The 14,846-nt window shown below is 51.8% G+C and overlaps 1 pseudogene; it reads right to left on the bottom strand.

The window, feature by feature from the left end:
• Positions 1 to 208: 208 nt before the first annotated feature.
• Positions 209 to 14,846, bottom strand: part of LOC121000816 — a 28,846-nt pseudogene continuing 14,208 nt past the window's right edge.

Genomic DNA, 14,846 nt, shown 5'->3' on the forward strand with positions numbered 1-14,846 from the left:
AAGCAGCTAGTGAAGACTGCACCCGCAGCCTCAATAAATACATGACAGCCTTCATAGCTCACTATTGCCTGAAAGATACAGATCTCATCCACAGGCTCTTCTTACACTTCAGCAGGCCATCACTCTCTCTCAGGCCTCACAGGGAATCAGGAATTACTAGATTTCATGATGTGATGAACATTCTGTAGCGTGGAGCACCCTTTTCAAGTCACTGAGTCTTGCCAGAGTTGTTCTCTGCCTTAGAGGGGTGCTTGGTGGAGTTCTGCACAATCCAGGGGTGTTCAAGTACATCCTTTAGAGGCAGCCTGTGGCTGGGGTTGTGCTTCAGCAGTTTAGAGATGAGGTCTCTGCCCCCCTCCGAGACATAAGGAGGGTATCGAAACTCCACCTTTGAAATTCTGCGGTATGTTTCCTGGTGCGTTTCAGCTTCAAAGGGAGGCTTCCCGACCAGAAACCCGTAGCAGAGAACGCCGGGACTCTACAGGTCAACCTTTTCGTCATGCATTCGACCCTCAATCATTTCAGGGGGCAGGTAGTCCAAGGTTCCACACAGCGTGGTCCTCCTGAAAAATGAGGAATGCACTGACCACCCAAAGTCTGCAATCTTCAGCTCCCGTTGGACCCCAGGAGGAGATTCTCAGGCTTGATGTCCCTGTGTATCACTTTTTTGGAGTGACAATAGAGAAGTGCATCTGCCAGCTCAGTGGCAGATTTCTTGTCATCAAATTTTGTGCACCTCTGAAAATCCCTGTACAGCTCCCCACGGGGGGTATAATCCAAGATAAGGTAGACTCTTGTGGCATCGTGAAAATAACCATAAAGCCTGAGAATGTTTGGATGCCTCAAGTGAGACTGTATTTCCACCTATCTGCGTAGCTGATGCTCCACCCCAGCTTTCTCCAGCTGGGACTTGAATAGAACCTTCAGTGCCAGGATGAATTTACTCTGCTTCTCCCGAGCCAATAACACCTTGCCCAACTTTCCTTTTCCTAAAGGACGTCCAATCTCAAAGTCTTCAAGACACCACAAAGTCTTCAAGACTTATTTTTACCCTCTTCCTTGGAAACGGGTGTGGCCGGAGCCATGTTCTGTTCAGCAGCCTTCTTTTCTACATCTGGTCCCACTGAGCTACTGGTCAGTGTTGGGTCCTTGTTCTCATTCACCAGCTGTGGTTTGCATGGATGTTGTATGGGAGCAGTAGGCTTTGGTTGAGTCTGATTGGTCGGCAGTGCAGTCTGTTGCTTCTGATTGGGTACCAAAGGCTTTTGAATCGGGACTCTCTGTGGCATGTTGGATGAGGAGAGAATTCTCTGTGGAGCCGTGCCATTTCCAGCTTGCTTTCCCTGGGTGGCATGTTGCTAGGTAGCTGAAATACTTTTTGGTCCATCAGCAATAGAGGTCAAGCACATTACAGCCAGAAAATCTGTGGTTCTCTTTGGCTGATCGCTGATCCATAGTGTCCTCTCTTAGCGCAGGGAAAGCCAAGCAGGACACGTCTCAGTACACACAGGAACTGTCCTCCTCACATAGAGCGGTTTGTTACAAGCAATGAGGCCTTCTTCTTCCTCCGACCCCCCGGGGCCTCGTTCACTCCACACCCCACATCCACCAACCACTCGCCTCCTAAGCGATTCAAAACCTCCCCTACATTAGAAAATATTTAACATATGAAACCCTATCATTTTCAGGGGCCTAATGGGTCATTGCACCTGGACACTACCCTGCACCAGGGGTCCATAAAATACTGTGCACCAGGCACCCAGATACCACCCTGCACCACTGTGGGGCCCTCAGTCGCATCTAGCGACTGATTCTCCAGAAGTTTCTTTTGTTCATTTTTTTATGTTGCACAGATAGTTAACTCCAGAGAGGCAACTGCAGATACAAGGCTTCAGGACAATAAATTGGACAGGACACAAAGCTGCGGCATTTGTTTTCCTCGACATTGGGATGATGGATAGTGACAGCATTAGAGATGATATCTGACACATCCTTGGCTGTGTGACTTACGGCTTCACTTTCACCAAGTGCGCAAATTGTTGTTTTAATAGAAAGCGAATTTCTACCAACATTATACACTCTGGGCCATCACCTCTCCTGAGTAAAAAGTGACCCCACCCACTACTCTCATCATACTCTGTTATCTCTGACCCCAGCACATGCGCATTGTAATGTTTGCATAAACCCCTTCATATAAGAATCATAAATACCTCAAGCAACCTGTCACGAGGGTATCGAGAACCACGCCTGACTCCGTTATACCGGGGGTCAGGAAGTCGCAGCGGTTGGCTGCACGCTCTATTTAGGATAGGGCTGTTTTCCTTATGGTAGCTTTCTGGGTTTGCTTTGCAAACCCTTTTGGCTCACTCAGGGATCCGTAGCTCTTTCTCCTCAGCTGTTCCTTGTCCAGCACTCCCAATCCTCCTTATATTCCTCTCTCACACTTCTCTGGTTGCCAGAGATAGAACTTCCTGCCTGGACATCTATTCTGACCTTCTGGAGCTGTGTTGCTGCGTTTTCTGGTAGTTGGTCCAGAACGCTACCCTCCGGATCCCTGTTGGACCTTTGTGGTCTATTGTGATCGCCCACCTGGGTGTATGTGTTTGTCTGTTTTGTCTGTCCTCTCCCTGGTGTTTCCCTCTTAGTGATAGTGGTGCGGACTAGCGATCCCACCGGCCCGTTCACTATCTAGGGCTTATTTTAGGGAAAGCCAGGGTTTAGGCACGTGATCGCCGCACGGGTGAGGAACCCGTCTAGGGACGTCAGGGCAGTCAGGTGCCAGCCGCAAGGAGAGTTAGGGGTCACCACCTTTCCCTCTCCCTTGGGCAGGGCTTTCCCTTTTTTCCTCCCTGTGCGTGACGTAGGTCATTACATTATCTCTGGCCATTATTTTGTGTAGGTAAAAAAAATAATAATTTTTTTTTACCTACTTAGAATCCAGTATGGATCAAATTGCTGCTCTGTCCAAACAATTTCATGGCCTGTCTTTTGAGGTGGCAGGATTGAAGGCGTCGGTCCTCCAGCAACAGCAGCGATTGCAACTGACCGCAAGCCCAGCGGTTGCTACTGGTAACCAGGTTGTTGCGGAACCCAAGGTCCCTCCAGGGCCGGTGCAAGGATTTTTGCCGCCCTAGGCAAGATAAAAATTGCCGCCCCCCCTTATCAGATAATCTGCCCATATCATGACATCACATATGTTCCACCCCTTTCTCAGCTTTTAAAGAAAAAGAACTGCTATGTTTCCCTTATGGTTAATCCAGCTTCTTGTAGCTGTCTTTTTTTGCGGAACGGAATTGCGGATCCATACATTTCTATGGGGCCGCATGACGTGCGGCCCCGATCCGGAATTGCGGATCCGCAATTCCGATCCGGAAAAAAATAGAACATGTCCTATTCTTGTCTGCAATAGCGGACAAGAATAGGCATATTCTGTTAGTGCCGGCAATGTGCGGTCCGCAAAATGCGGAACGCACATGGCTGCTGTCCGTGTTTTGCGGATCCGTGGATCCGCAAAACACACATGGATGTGTGAATGGACCCTAAATGTGAGGTAAATTAGTTTCCAATGTAGTATTAATAACTAAACAATTAAATAATAAACATATTGCATTGTCTACTTACCACCAGGACAATAAGATGATCTGGTCTCTGGCTGCAGTCTGGCTCTTGGTCTGGCTCTGGGGACTTCCTTGTCACTCTCTTCTCCCCCACTCCCTCCCTTGTCACTCTCATTATTCCACCCCGGCACCGCCCTCCCTTGTCACTCTCATTATTCCACCCCCCCCCCTCCCTTGTCACTCTCATTATTCCACCCCCTCCATTGTCACTCTCATTATTCCCCCCCTCCCTTGTCAATGTCATTATTCCCCCCCTCCCTTGTCAATATCATTATTCCCCCCCCTTGTCAATGTCATTATCCCCCCCCTCCCTTGTCAATGTCATTATTCCCCCCCCCCTCCCTTGTCAATGTCATTATTCCCCCCCCTCCCTTGTCAATGTCATTATTCCCCCCCCTCCCTTGTCAATGTCATTATTCCCCCCCCTCCCTTGTCAATCTCATTAGTCCCCCCCTCCCTTGTCAATCTCATTAGTCCCCCCCCTCCCTTGTCAATCTCAATAGTCCCCCCCTCCCTTGTCAATCTCATTATTCCCCCCACACACACACCTCTAATGTAGCGTGGCCGAGCTCTCTTCGGTCCGCGGTACAGGAGCATTTGTTTCCTGTACCCGGCCGGACTGACCGGAAGTGCACACTAAGTGAGCACTTCCTATCAGTCCGGCCGGGTACAGGAAACAAAAGCTCCTACCGCGGACCGAAGAGAGCTCGGCCACGCTACATTAACAAAAGCACAGAGCTGACACACAGCAGGCGCAGGCTGCGCAGCAATGAGCCGGCGGCCGGAGATTTAAATTAGAGCGGCAAGCGCTCAGGACTCCGTCCTGAGCGCCTGCCGCTCTAATTTGAATCTCCGGCTCCTCCGGAGATTCAGGAGGCGCAGCATGAGGGGCGCCGCCGGCCGAACTTATATAAGCAATTTTATTTTTATTTTTTTACACCGCAACGGGCGCCCCCTGCTAAATGGCGCCCTAGGCGACTGCCTAAGTCGACTTACTGGGTCCCTGGGTCCCTCTCCCTGACAGATTTTCTGGGGGAAGGGACAAGTTTTTGACATTCCGTGAGGCCTGTAAGTTATATTTTAAACTGCGCCCTTACTCCTCTGGTAATGAAGATCAGCGGGTGGGGGTTGTTATTTCCCTGCTGCAGGGGGACCCGCAGTCCTGGGCGTTCTCTTTACCTACTGATTCCCAGGCTCTTCGGTCAGTGGATGAGTTTTTCGGGGCCTTGGGTCTCATATATGACGACCCTGACCGAGTCGCACTGGCTGAATCAAGATTACGGAGACTCTTACAAGGAGAGCGGCCGGTAGAGGAGTATTGCTCTGAATTCCGTAGGTGGGCTACGGATACCCAATGGAACGACCCGGCTCTCAGGAGTCAGTTCTGCTCTGGGTTATCCGAAAGGGTTAAGGATGCGCTTGCATTATATGAGACCCCCTTTTCCCTTGATGCGGTTATGTCCCTTTCTATCCGTATAGATAGACGCCTTAGGGACAGGTTGAAAAAACCGGAGCAATTGGTAACCCCTCCCAAGCAGCAGTTAGTCTGTACGGACTTAGACGAGCCTATGCAGCTAGGAGGAACTACTCGTCAGGTCCGTCCTCCTGAGGCAAGCCGTAGGCGTGGGGTTTGTTTTTTTCGTGGGGAGAGGGGTCATTTCATTAATGTCTGTCCTTCTTTCCTCAGAAACAAAAGACCGTCGGAAAACTACTAACCCCAGGCTGTGTGGAGGATGTCAGCCGGGGGGTATACGTTTCCTCCATACGTACATCGCAATTTGTGTTGCCAGCGGTTATTATTTTTGGTGATAAGACGGAGACTATTTCTTTCTTTCTAGACAGTGGAGCAGGGGTAAATTTGATAGATGCCCATTTTGCCCGCACTTTGGGTTTGTCTCTCTGTACGTTACAGAGACCCATTCCCATATTCGCTATTGATTCTGCTCCTCTGTCTCAGAGAAACCTCACCCACATTGTTCATAATTTACACCTTCGGTTAGGGGACCACCATAACTAGATGCTTTCATGTTATGTTCTGGAGGGGCTCCCCACTCCGGTAGTGCTGGGCCTTCCCTGGTTGGTAGCGCACAATCCAGTGGTGGATTGGCAGGCCAGGGAGATATTGGAGTGGAGTGAGCAGTGCAGAGAAAATTGCTTAAATAGCAATTGCTTAGTCGCCTCCATAACTACCCTACCTACATTTATTTCGGACTTTGAGGATGTTTTTTCTGAAAAAGGTTGTCAGAAGTTACCACCTCATCGTCCTTATGATTGCCCGGTTAACCTTATTCCTGGCGCAAAATTACCCAAGACCAGGTTATATAATCTTTCGGGTCCAGAGAGACAAGCCATGAAAGATTATATCTCCGAGAGCTTGGCTAAGGGACACATCAGACCCTCTTCTTCACCCGTGGCTGCAGGCTTTTTCTTCGTTAAAAAGAAAGATGGGGGCCTGCGTCCTTGCTTAGATTTTCGCGAATTAAATCGGATAACCATCCGAGACCCATACCCTCTTCCTCTCATTCCTGACCTGTTTAACCAGATTGCGGGTGCTAGGTGGTTCTCCAAACTTGATCTTAGGGGGGCCTACAATCTGATTCGTATTAAGGAGGGGGATGAGTGGAAGACAGCGTTTAACACCCCCGAGGGGCATTATGAAAATCTAGTTATGCCTTTCGGTCTGACCAATGCTCCTGCCGTCTTTCAACATTTCGTTAATGACATTTTTAGTCATCTAATCGGCAGGTTTGTGGTAATATACCTAGATGATATTTTAATTTATTCGTCTGATCTGAAAACACATGAGGTGCATGTCAGACAAGTACCGAAGGTCCTACGAACGAATGAATTATATGCTAAAATTGAAAAATGTGTCTTCGCCGTTCAGGAAATACAATTCCTAGGTTATTTTTTATCTGCTTCAGGTTTCCGTATGGATCCTAGGAAGGTCCAGGCAATTTTAGATTGGGATCTTCCTGAGAACCTCAAAGCACTACAACAGTTCTTGGGCTTCGCGAATTTCTATAGGAAATTCATTAAAAATTATTCACTTATTGTAAAACCGCTTACTGACATGACTAGGAAGGGGACTGATTTTTCTAAATGGTCTGACGCCGCTAAAGTTGCTTTTTCCTCTCTAAAAGAGAGGTTTACCTCGGCACCTGTACTAGTCCAACCTGATGTCTCTCAGCCTTTTATTGTTGAAGTTGATGTGTCAGAGGTGGGAGTGGGGGCTGTGCTGTCTCAGGGTCCGTCTCCTGGCAAATGGCGTACTTGTGCTTTCTTTTCTAAAAAACTATCTGCAGCAGAAAAGAACTACGATATTGGCAATAGGGAACTATTAGCTATTAAACTTGCGTTTGAGGAGTGGCGTCACTTCTTAGAGGGGGAAGTCCACCCCGTCACTGTGATTACGGACCACAAAAATCTTCTGTACCTCGAATCAGCTAAGCTTCTCACCCCTAGACAGGCTAGGTGGTCGCTATTTTTTACCAGGTTTAACTTTGTGATTACCTATCGTCCTGGGGCAAAGAACACCAAGGCTGATGCACTATCTCGTTGTTTCCCTGGAGGGGGTAATGTGAGTGATCTGGTGCCCATTCTTCAAAGAGGAGTGGTTGTTTCTGCGGTACACTCTGTTTTGGAGGGGAAGGTGTTAGAGGCCCAGGGGGACGCCCCGGTCTCTTGCCCCTCAGAGAAATTGTTTGTACCGTTGAACCTACATTTCGAATTATTAAAGGAACATCATAATTCGGCACTTGCTGGGCACCCGGGTAGTAAAGCAACCTTGGAGCTATTGTCTCGTCGTTTTTGGTGGCCAAGGTTGCGTCAGGATGTATTGGATTTTGTGTCTTCTTGTTCTACCTGTGCGCGCGCAAAAGTTTCACACGTCCTGTGCAGCTGTACTGGGGGGCGACAGCCTTTAGGGGAGGCTGCCATGATGGGTTTTGGGGAACGAGGGGACGTGGGGTAATGGAGTGTGGACGGGCGAGGTGAGGTAGGGGTTAAAATGGTGGGAAGTAGCGGCCGAGGTGGAGGGGTGGAGCTAAGGGTTTATATGGGTGGCGCCAAGGGCTATCCGGCGCCATCTTGATTTGGAAGCAAGCTGTGAGCAAGGTGTCTGCGGTGCTCGGGATGGAGGCCATGCTAGAAAGGCTGAGGGCGGTAGCGGAGGAGCGGGGCCCAGAGTGGCTGGAGGCGCAGGTATCTAGCCTGCTGAGTGGGGAGGCGGCGGGCACAGCCAGCGCGCCGCCGGAGGGCAGACGGCCGCGGCGGGTACGGCCGCCGGCGCGCCTTAGCCCGAGCGAGACCCCACGGACTCGGCGCCGAATTGGGAGCCCCCCTAGGGACCCTCCGCGCCGGGGAGGAGGTAGGAGACCCTCAGCATCATCCTCTCGGCGCGGGAGGAATCCTGCAGTACGGCGGAGTCCTGTGCAGGGCAGGGGTTCCCTCCCCCTGCCTTCTCCTGCTAGCAACGTGGGATCCGGACCAGGGCCTGCGGGGTCCCCCCCCTCCAGGGGGGTGGGGAGGCCCGCGCGACGAGGGAGCGGCGCCAGTGGCAGAAGCGAGGCTGGGCGTGTGGTGTCCGGCCACAGCAGGCCCAGGCCTTTGGACTTGGAGGGTGATGTCGCGGGCCCTATGGAGAGCGGTCGTGCTGAGGAGCTGTTTGCCTCAGATTATCCATCTTACGGCGCACCCAGCAGCTTGGAGGCTGGGGTGCGGGGTTCCTGTTCCAGGGAGGTGCCATGTGACGACGTCTCTGCGCAGAGGATGGATCATCAGGATTCCGGACTCACGGCTGCGGGGTTCACAGCGCCCGGGCAGCCAGGTAGGACCATGGGGAATGTTTTGCAGACTGTGGTAGGGGTTCAAGGTGTGGGTGTTGGGGGAGGTCAGGGAGAGTTAATTGGGGGCATTAGCCAGCTGTTAGGGAGTTTGGCGGGATGGGTGGCCGCCTTGGGGGGGTCAGGGGCGGCAGGTGTGTCTCCGTTGCCGGCGTGGGGGGGGCAGGTGGCGGCGGGCCGGGTGAGTGAGGCAGTGTCGGTGCAGACGCAGGCCGGTGGGGAGGAGGAGAGGCGCAAGGTAGATGATGCGGCGCAGGGGGAAGTTTATGTTTGTTTTGAGGGTCCCTTGGGGGCGCATTTGAAGCAAGAGGTGAAGGAAAAGGTTTGGAAGGGGGAGTATATAGAGATTTTCTCTGTGTTGCCGCTGGAACGGTTTAATCTGGATAGGGCGCGTCGTAAGGAGGGGAAGAAGGAGGAGGAGGAGAAGCGGCGGTATCGCTTGATCCCGTGCACGTTCTCAAATTGGTTGCAGGCTTTTGCGATACTGGCCAGCGTGATTGGGGAAAGGGCGCCGGAGTGTTGCTCGGCGCTATTTTGCTACATGGATGCGATCGGGGAAGCGTACCGGGTGTATGGGGGTGTAGGATGGCTCCGGTACGATGAGCAATTTCGGCAGAGAAAAGCGGTCCGCCCATCTATGAGGTGGGACCATAAGGATATTGGGTTATGGATGCGGGTAACGGCGCCGGGGCGGCAGGGGCAGTCCTTTCGGGGGGATGGGGGTCCCGGGGCGGGAACATCAGGTGCGGCAACAGCAGTGGCAAAGGGGCTGTGTTTCCTCTTCAATGAGGGAACCTGCAAATTCGGTGCCAAGTGCAAATTTAAGCACGAGTGTACCAACTGTGGGGGGGGGACATGGAGCGGCACGGTGTTTCAAGGGGGGACGGCAGCAGGGGGGGAATGGTGGAAAAGGGCAGGACGCCGGTGCGGGTGGCAGAGATGTTGCCGTTTCTAGATAGGTACCCGGATAGGGCTGCAGCGCAGTTGTTGTGGGAAGGTTTTAGTTGGGGTTTTAGGATCCCGTCGGATCCGGGGCCGGCTCCGTTCGTGGGGCGAAATTTGCGCTCGGCGGGGGATCATCCGGGGGTGGTGGCGGAAAAATTGGCAAAGGAGGTGGGATTGGGGAGGATGGATGGCCCATTTTTGGTGCCGCCTTTGCCTAATTTTAGGGTTTCACCTTTGGGGGTGGTTCCGAAGAAAGAACCGAACAAGTTTCGGTTGATTCATCACCTGTCATACCCAAAGGGGGCGTCGGTCAATGAGGGCATTGATCCCGAATTATGTTCGGTGGTCTATACCTCGTTTGATGCGGCTGTGGAGTGGGTTCGGAGGTTGGGGCCGGGGACTTTGCTGGCAAAAACGGATATCGAAGCGGCGTTTCGGCTGCTTCCGGTGCATCCAGATAGCCTGCATTTGTTGGGGTGTTTTTGGGAGGGGGGTTTTTATGTAGACAGGTGTTTGCCGATGGGTTGCTCCCTGTCCTGCGCGTACTTTGAGACGTTTAGTTGTTTCTTGGAGTGGGTGGTGAAGGAGGTGGCAGGGAGCGTGTCGGTCATCCATTATTTGCATGATTTTTTGTGTTTGGGTCCGGCGGATTCTCGGGTTTGTGCGGTGTTGCTGGCTACGTTGCAGTCAGTGTTTGCGTCTTTTGGGGTCCCTTTGGCGGAGGGTAAGACGGTGGGGCCCACTACGGAGCTTAGTTTTTTGGGGATCATGTTAGATACGGTGGCTATGGAGTGTAGGCTGCCGGAGGACAAGCTGGTGGATTTACGGGCGGTAGTGGCCGGGGCAAGCCGGTTGGTGAAGATTCGTTTGCGTGATTTGCAGTCATTGCTAGGTAAATTGAACTTTGCATGTCGGATTATGCCCATGGGGCGGATATTTTGTAGGCGGTTGGCGGCTGCGACCGCGGGGGTGACTGCTCCGCATCACTTTATTCGTTTGGGGAAGGAGTTGAGGGGGGATCTGGTGGTGTGGGCCCGGTTTTTGGAGGAGTTCAATGGGAGGGCGTTGGTTTTGGGGGATGCAGTGGATAGTGTGGATTTTGACCTTTTTTCAGATGCGGCGGGGGGGTTGGTTTTGGGGTCTATTGTAACGGGCAGTGGTGTGCGGATCGCTGGCCTTCATTGTGGGTGGAGAGGGGTTGGGTCAAGAACGTCGCGTTGTTAGAATTGTTTCCCATTGTGTTGGCATTGGAGTTGTGGGGGGACAAGTTTAGGAATAAAAAGGTGCGTTTTCATTGTGACAACTTGGGGGTGGTGCAGGCAATTAATCAGTTGTCGGCTTCATCTCCGCAGGTGGTGAAGTTGTTGCAGCATATGGTTTTGAGTTGTTTGTCATTGAATGTTTGGGCAGTGGCAGTACATGTGCCAGGTGTGTCTAATGGTATTGCGGATGCTCTTTCTCGTTCGCAGTGGGATCGTTTTCGGCAATTGGCGCCGGACGCGGATGTCGTCGGGATGGAGTGCCCGGGGTTGTTGTGGGAGATATTGGAGGTACGGTGAGCAGGCTGTTTAGGGCGTCCCTGTCGGCTGGTACGTGGGCGGCGTACGATACGGCATGGGTTGCTTGGAGGGAGTGGTGTGGGATGTTGGGTATGTATGTGGATGCGGGGGAGGTTCCTTTAGTGTTGTTCCTGGGATGGAAGAAGGAGGAGGGTTGGTCAGTGGCGAGGATTAATAAGTGCATGGCGGGGCTGGCGTTTGGGTTTCGGGTACGGGGGTTGGTGGACTGTACCAAAGCTTTTGTGGTGCGTCAGGTGTTAAAGGGCTGGCGGAGGGGGTGGAGGTCGGAGGACCGGCGTCGGCCGGTGTCCTTTGATTTGTTGCTGAAGCTGGGGGTGCAGGTGGAGCTGGTTTGCAGCTCAGGGAGTGAGGTTCGCTTGTTTAAGGCTGCTTATTCGCTGGCATTTTTTGGGGCATTTCGGTTGGGGGAGCTGGTGAGTGGGAGTGTTCGCTGTGCGGGAGGTTTGCGGGACGATGATGTGGATGTGTTCCCAGATCGAGTGGTGATTCGGCTGAGGGCGTCAAAGACGGATCAGGAAGGGCGGGGTCGTTGTGTCTGTTTGTTTGCGGTTCCGGGCTGTGCTATGTGCCCGGTGGTTTGTTTGAGGGAGTATGGTGCGGGGTTACGGGAGACGGGGGCCCCTTTGCTCAGGCATGAGAATGGGGCATTTTTGTCCCGGTTTCAGTTTGTGGCTGTGTTGAAGAGGTGTTTGCGGAACCTGGGGGTGGACCCAGGGTGTTACACGGGTCACTCTTTCAGGATTGGGGCAGCCACCGAGGCTGCACGGAGGGGTGTGAGTGATGAGGTGATTCGGAGGATTGGGCGGTGGGAATCTGATAGGTTCCGGTCATACGTGAGGCTTGGGGTAGTGTGAGGGGTGGTGGTTAGGGCTTGCTTTCTGATGTTGATTGTTTCTTTTGTATTTTAGGTCATTCGCCGGCGTTGGTGTGGATTATCGGCCATTCCTTTGTGTTCTGGGGGGCGATTCGGGCGGACGTGAGGCCTAACGGGCGGCAGTTGGGGATTGGCAGGGAGGTTGCGGCCGTCCGGTGGATGGGCTATAGAGGTATGTTGTGGGGCGGGGTTTTGAGGGAAGTGCATCGTTTTGTTCAGCTGGACCGTCCCCCGAATGTCTTGGTCGTGCACGCAGGTGGTAACGATTTGGGGGTGAAGCCGGTAAGAGAGTTGATAAGGGACATTAAATTTGATTTTCTGAGGTTGTGGGCCTTGTTCCCGGGGCTGGTGGTAGTGTGGTCGGATATTGTCCCAAGGAAGTGTTGGCGGGAGGCGCGTTCGGTGGAACGGATCAATAGGGCTCGTATTAAGGTGAATAGGGCGGTAGGTAAGTTTGTGGCTCGGAATGGGTCGGTGGTGGTGAGGCATTTTGATCTGGAGTCGGGGGAGGGAGCGTATTGGAGAGCGGATGGTGTTCACCTTAATGCGGTGGGGGTGGATTTGTGGGCCCTGGGTTTGCAGGGTGGAATTGAGCGAGCATTGGTGGTGTGGAGGGGCGCGCAAGCTTGAGGTAGGTGGGTCAAGTTGCGCGTCTGTGGCGGTAGGAGGTCCTGGAAGCTGGGCTATGACTTGGTGTCTTGTGGATGGGAGGGCCTCAATTGGTGGGGCTGGACTCCCAGGTTTCGGTAATCGGGCGGTTAAAAGGGGATACAACACTCGGGGGTCTCTGAGCTGGTGTGGTGCGGCTGGAGGCAAGTTGTACTTACCCGGGTGTTTTTGGTGCACTTGTTTTAGAGTGTAACTAGGGCTTTCAGGACCTCCTTCGTCGGGTTCATGATGGACATGTGTTTATTGTTAATGTTATGTTATGTTAATAAAAGGCTGCTGTGGCCATTTAATTCCAGTACCTGCCTCAGTGTATTTATTGGGGTAAAAAAGGGGGGTGGGGCTGGTTGAGTGTTTGGGGTGGGAAAGGGTATGTGGGACCCAAGTGGACTTCCCCAATAACCCTATCAAGTGCAGCTGTACTGGGGGGCGACAGCCTTTAGGGGAGGCTGCCATGATGGGTTTTGGGGAACGAGGGGACGTGGGGTAATGGAGTGTGGACGGGCGAGGTGAGGTAGGGGTTAAAATGGTGGGAAGTAGCGGCCGAGGTGGAGGGGTGGAGCTAAGGGTTTATATGGGTGGCGCCAAGGGCTATCCGGCGCCATCTTGATTTGGAAGCAAGCTCCCACCCACCCTCCCTGTTTTTGGGTTTCAATATTGCTGGGTGATTTGGTGATTGAGTCTGTTTGTCACGGCAGGGGTGGCGGTAGGAGGTCCTGGAAGCTGGGCTATGACTTGGTGTCTTGTGGATGGGAGGGCCTCAATTGGTGGGGCTGGACTCCCAGGTTTCGGTAATCGGGCGGTTAAAAGGGGATACAACACTCGGGGGTCTCCGAGCTGGTGTGGTGCGGCTGGAGGCAAGTTGTACTTACCCGGGTGTTTTTGGTGCACTTGTTTTAGAGTGTAACTAGGGCTTTCAGGACCTCCTTCGTCGGGTTCATGATGGACATGTGTTTATTGTTAATGTTATGTTATGTTAATAAAAGGCTGCTGTGGCCATTTAATTCCAGTACCTGCCTCAGTGTATTTATTGGGGTAAAAAAGGGGGGTGGGGCTGGTTGAGTGTTTGGGGTGGGAAAGGGTATGTGGGACCCGAGTGGACTTCCCCAATAACCCTATCATGCAGGGTCTCTATTACCACTCGTCATTCCCAATAGACCATGGACACATCTGTCAATGGATTTTATCACTGACTTACCTTTGTCTGCGGGTAAAACAGTTATTTTGGTAGTAGTGGACAGGTTTAGCAAAATGGTACACTTCATTGCGTTACCCGCACTACCTAATGCTAAGACTCTTGCTCAGGTATTCGTCAGTGAAATCGTGAAGCTTCACGGGGTCCCCTCTGTTTCGGATCGGGGTACCCAGTTTATTTCTAAATTTTGGAAAGCTTTTTGTTCCCGTTTGGGGGTACACTTGTCCTTTTCCTCAGCTTTCCATCCTCAGTCGAATGGACAGACTGAGCGTACCAACCAAAACCTGGAGACATATCTAAGATGTTTTGTGTCTGAAAACCAAGAGTTGTGGTCATCATATTTACCATTAGCTGAGTTTGCCATAAATAATCGTCGTCAGGAATCCACTGGCAAGTCACCATTTCTTGGTGCATATGGTTTTCATCCCCAATTCTGTACTTTCAAAGAGGGGGGGCTCTTCTGGGGTTCCCGAAGAGGAACGGTTTTCGTAATCTCTTTCATCGGTATGGCAGAAGGTGCAAGCTAACTTGAAAAATATGGGAGGTAAATACAAATGCATGGCTGATAAGAGACGGTCGCCAGGTCCGGACCTAGGAGTGAATGACTATGTATGGTTGTCTACTAGGAATATTAAATTGAAGGTTCCCTCTTGGAAACTGGGTCCTAGGTTTATTGGCCCTTACAAAATTGTAGCCATCATCAACCCCGTGGCTTTTCGCCTGGAGTTACCTCAGACTTTTAAAATTCATAATGTTTTTCATAAGTCGTTACTCAAAAAATATGTTCCACCTCTAGAACCGTCACCGCTGCCACCCCCTCCTGTTGTCGTGGATGGTAATCTAGAATTTCAGATATCCAAAATTGTTAATTCTCGTCGGGTCCGCCGCTCTCTTAACCCCTTAAGGACCGGGCTCATTTTCACCTTAAGGACCAGGCTCATTTTCACCTTAAGGACCAGGCCATTTTTTGCAAATCTGACCAGTGTCACTTTAAGTGCTCATAACTTTAAAACGCTTTGACTTACCCAGGCCGTTCTGAGATTGTTTTTTCGTCACATATTGTACTTCATGACACTGCTAAAATTGGGTCAAAAAAGTTAATTTTTTTGCATAAAAAAATACAAT

The sequence above is a fragment of the Bufo bufo genome, chromosome 1 (assembly GCF_905171765.1).
Source record: "Bufo bufo chromosome 1, aBufBuf1.1, whole genome shotgun sequence".
Taxonomy (NCBI): Eukaryota; Metazoa; Chordata; class Amphibia; order Anura; family Bufonidae; genus Bufo; species Bufo bufo.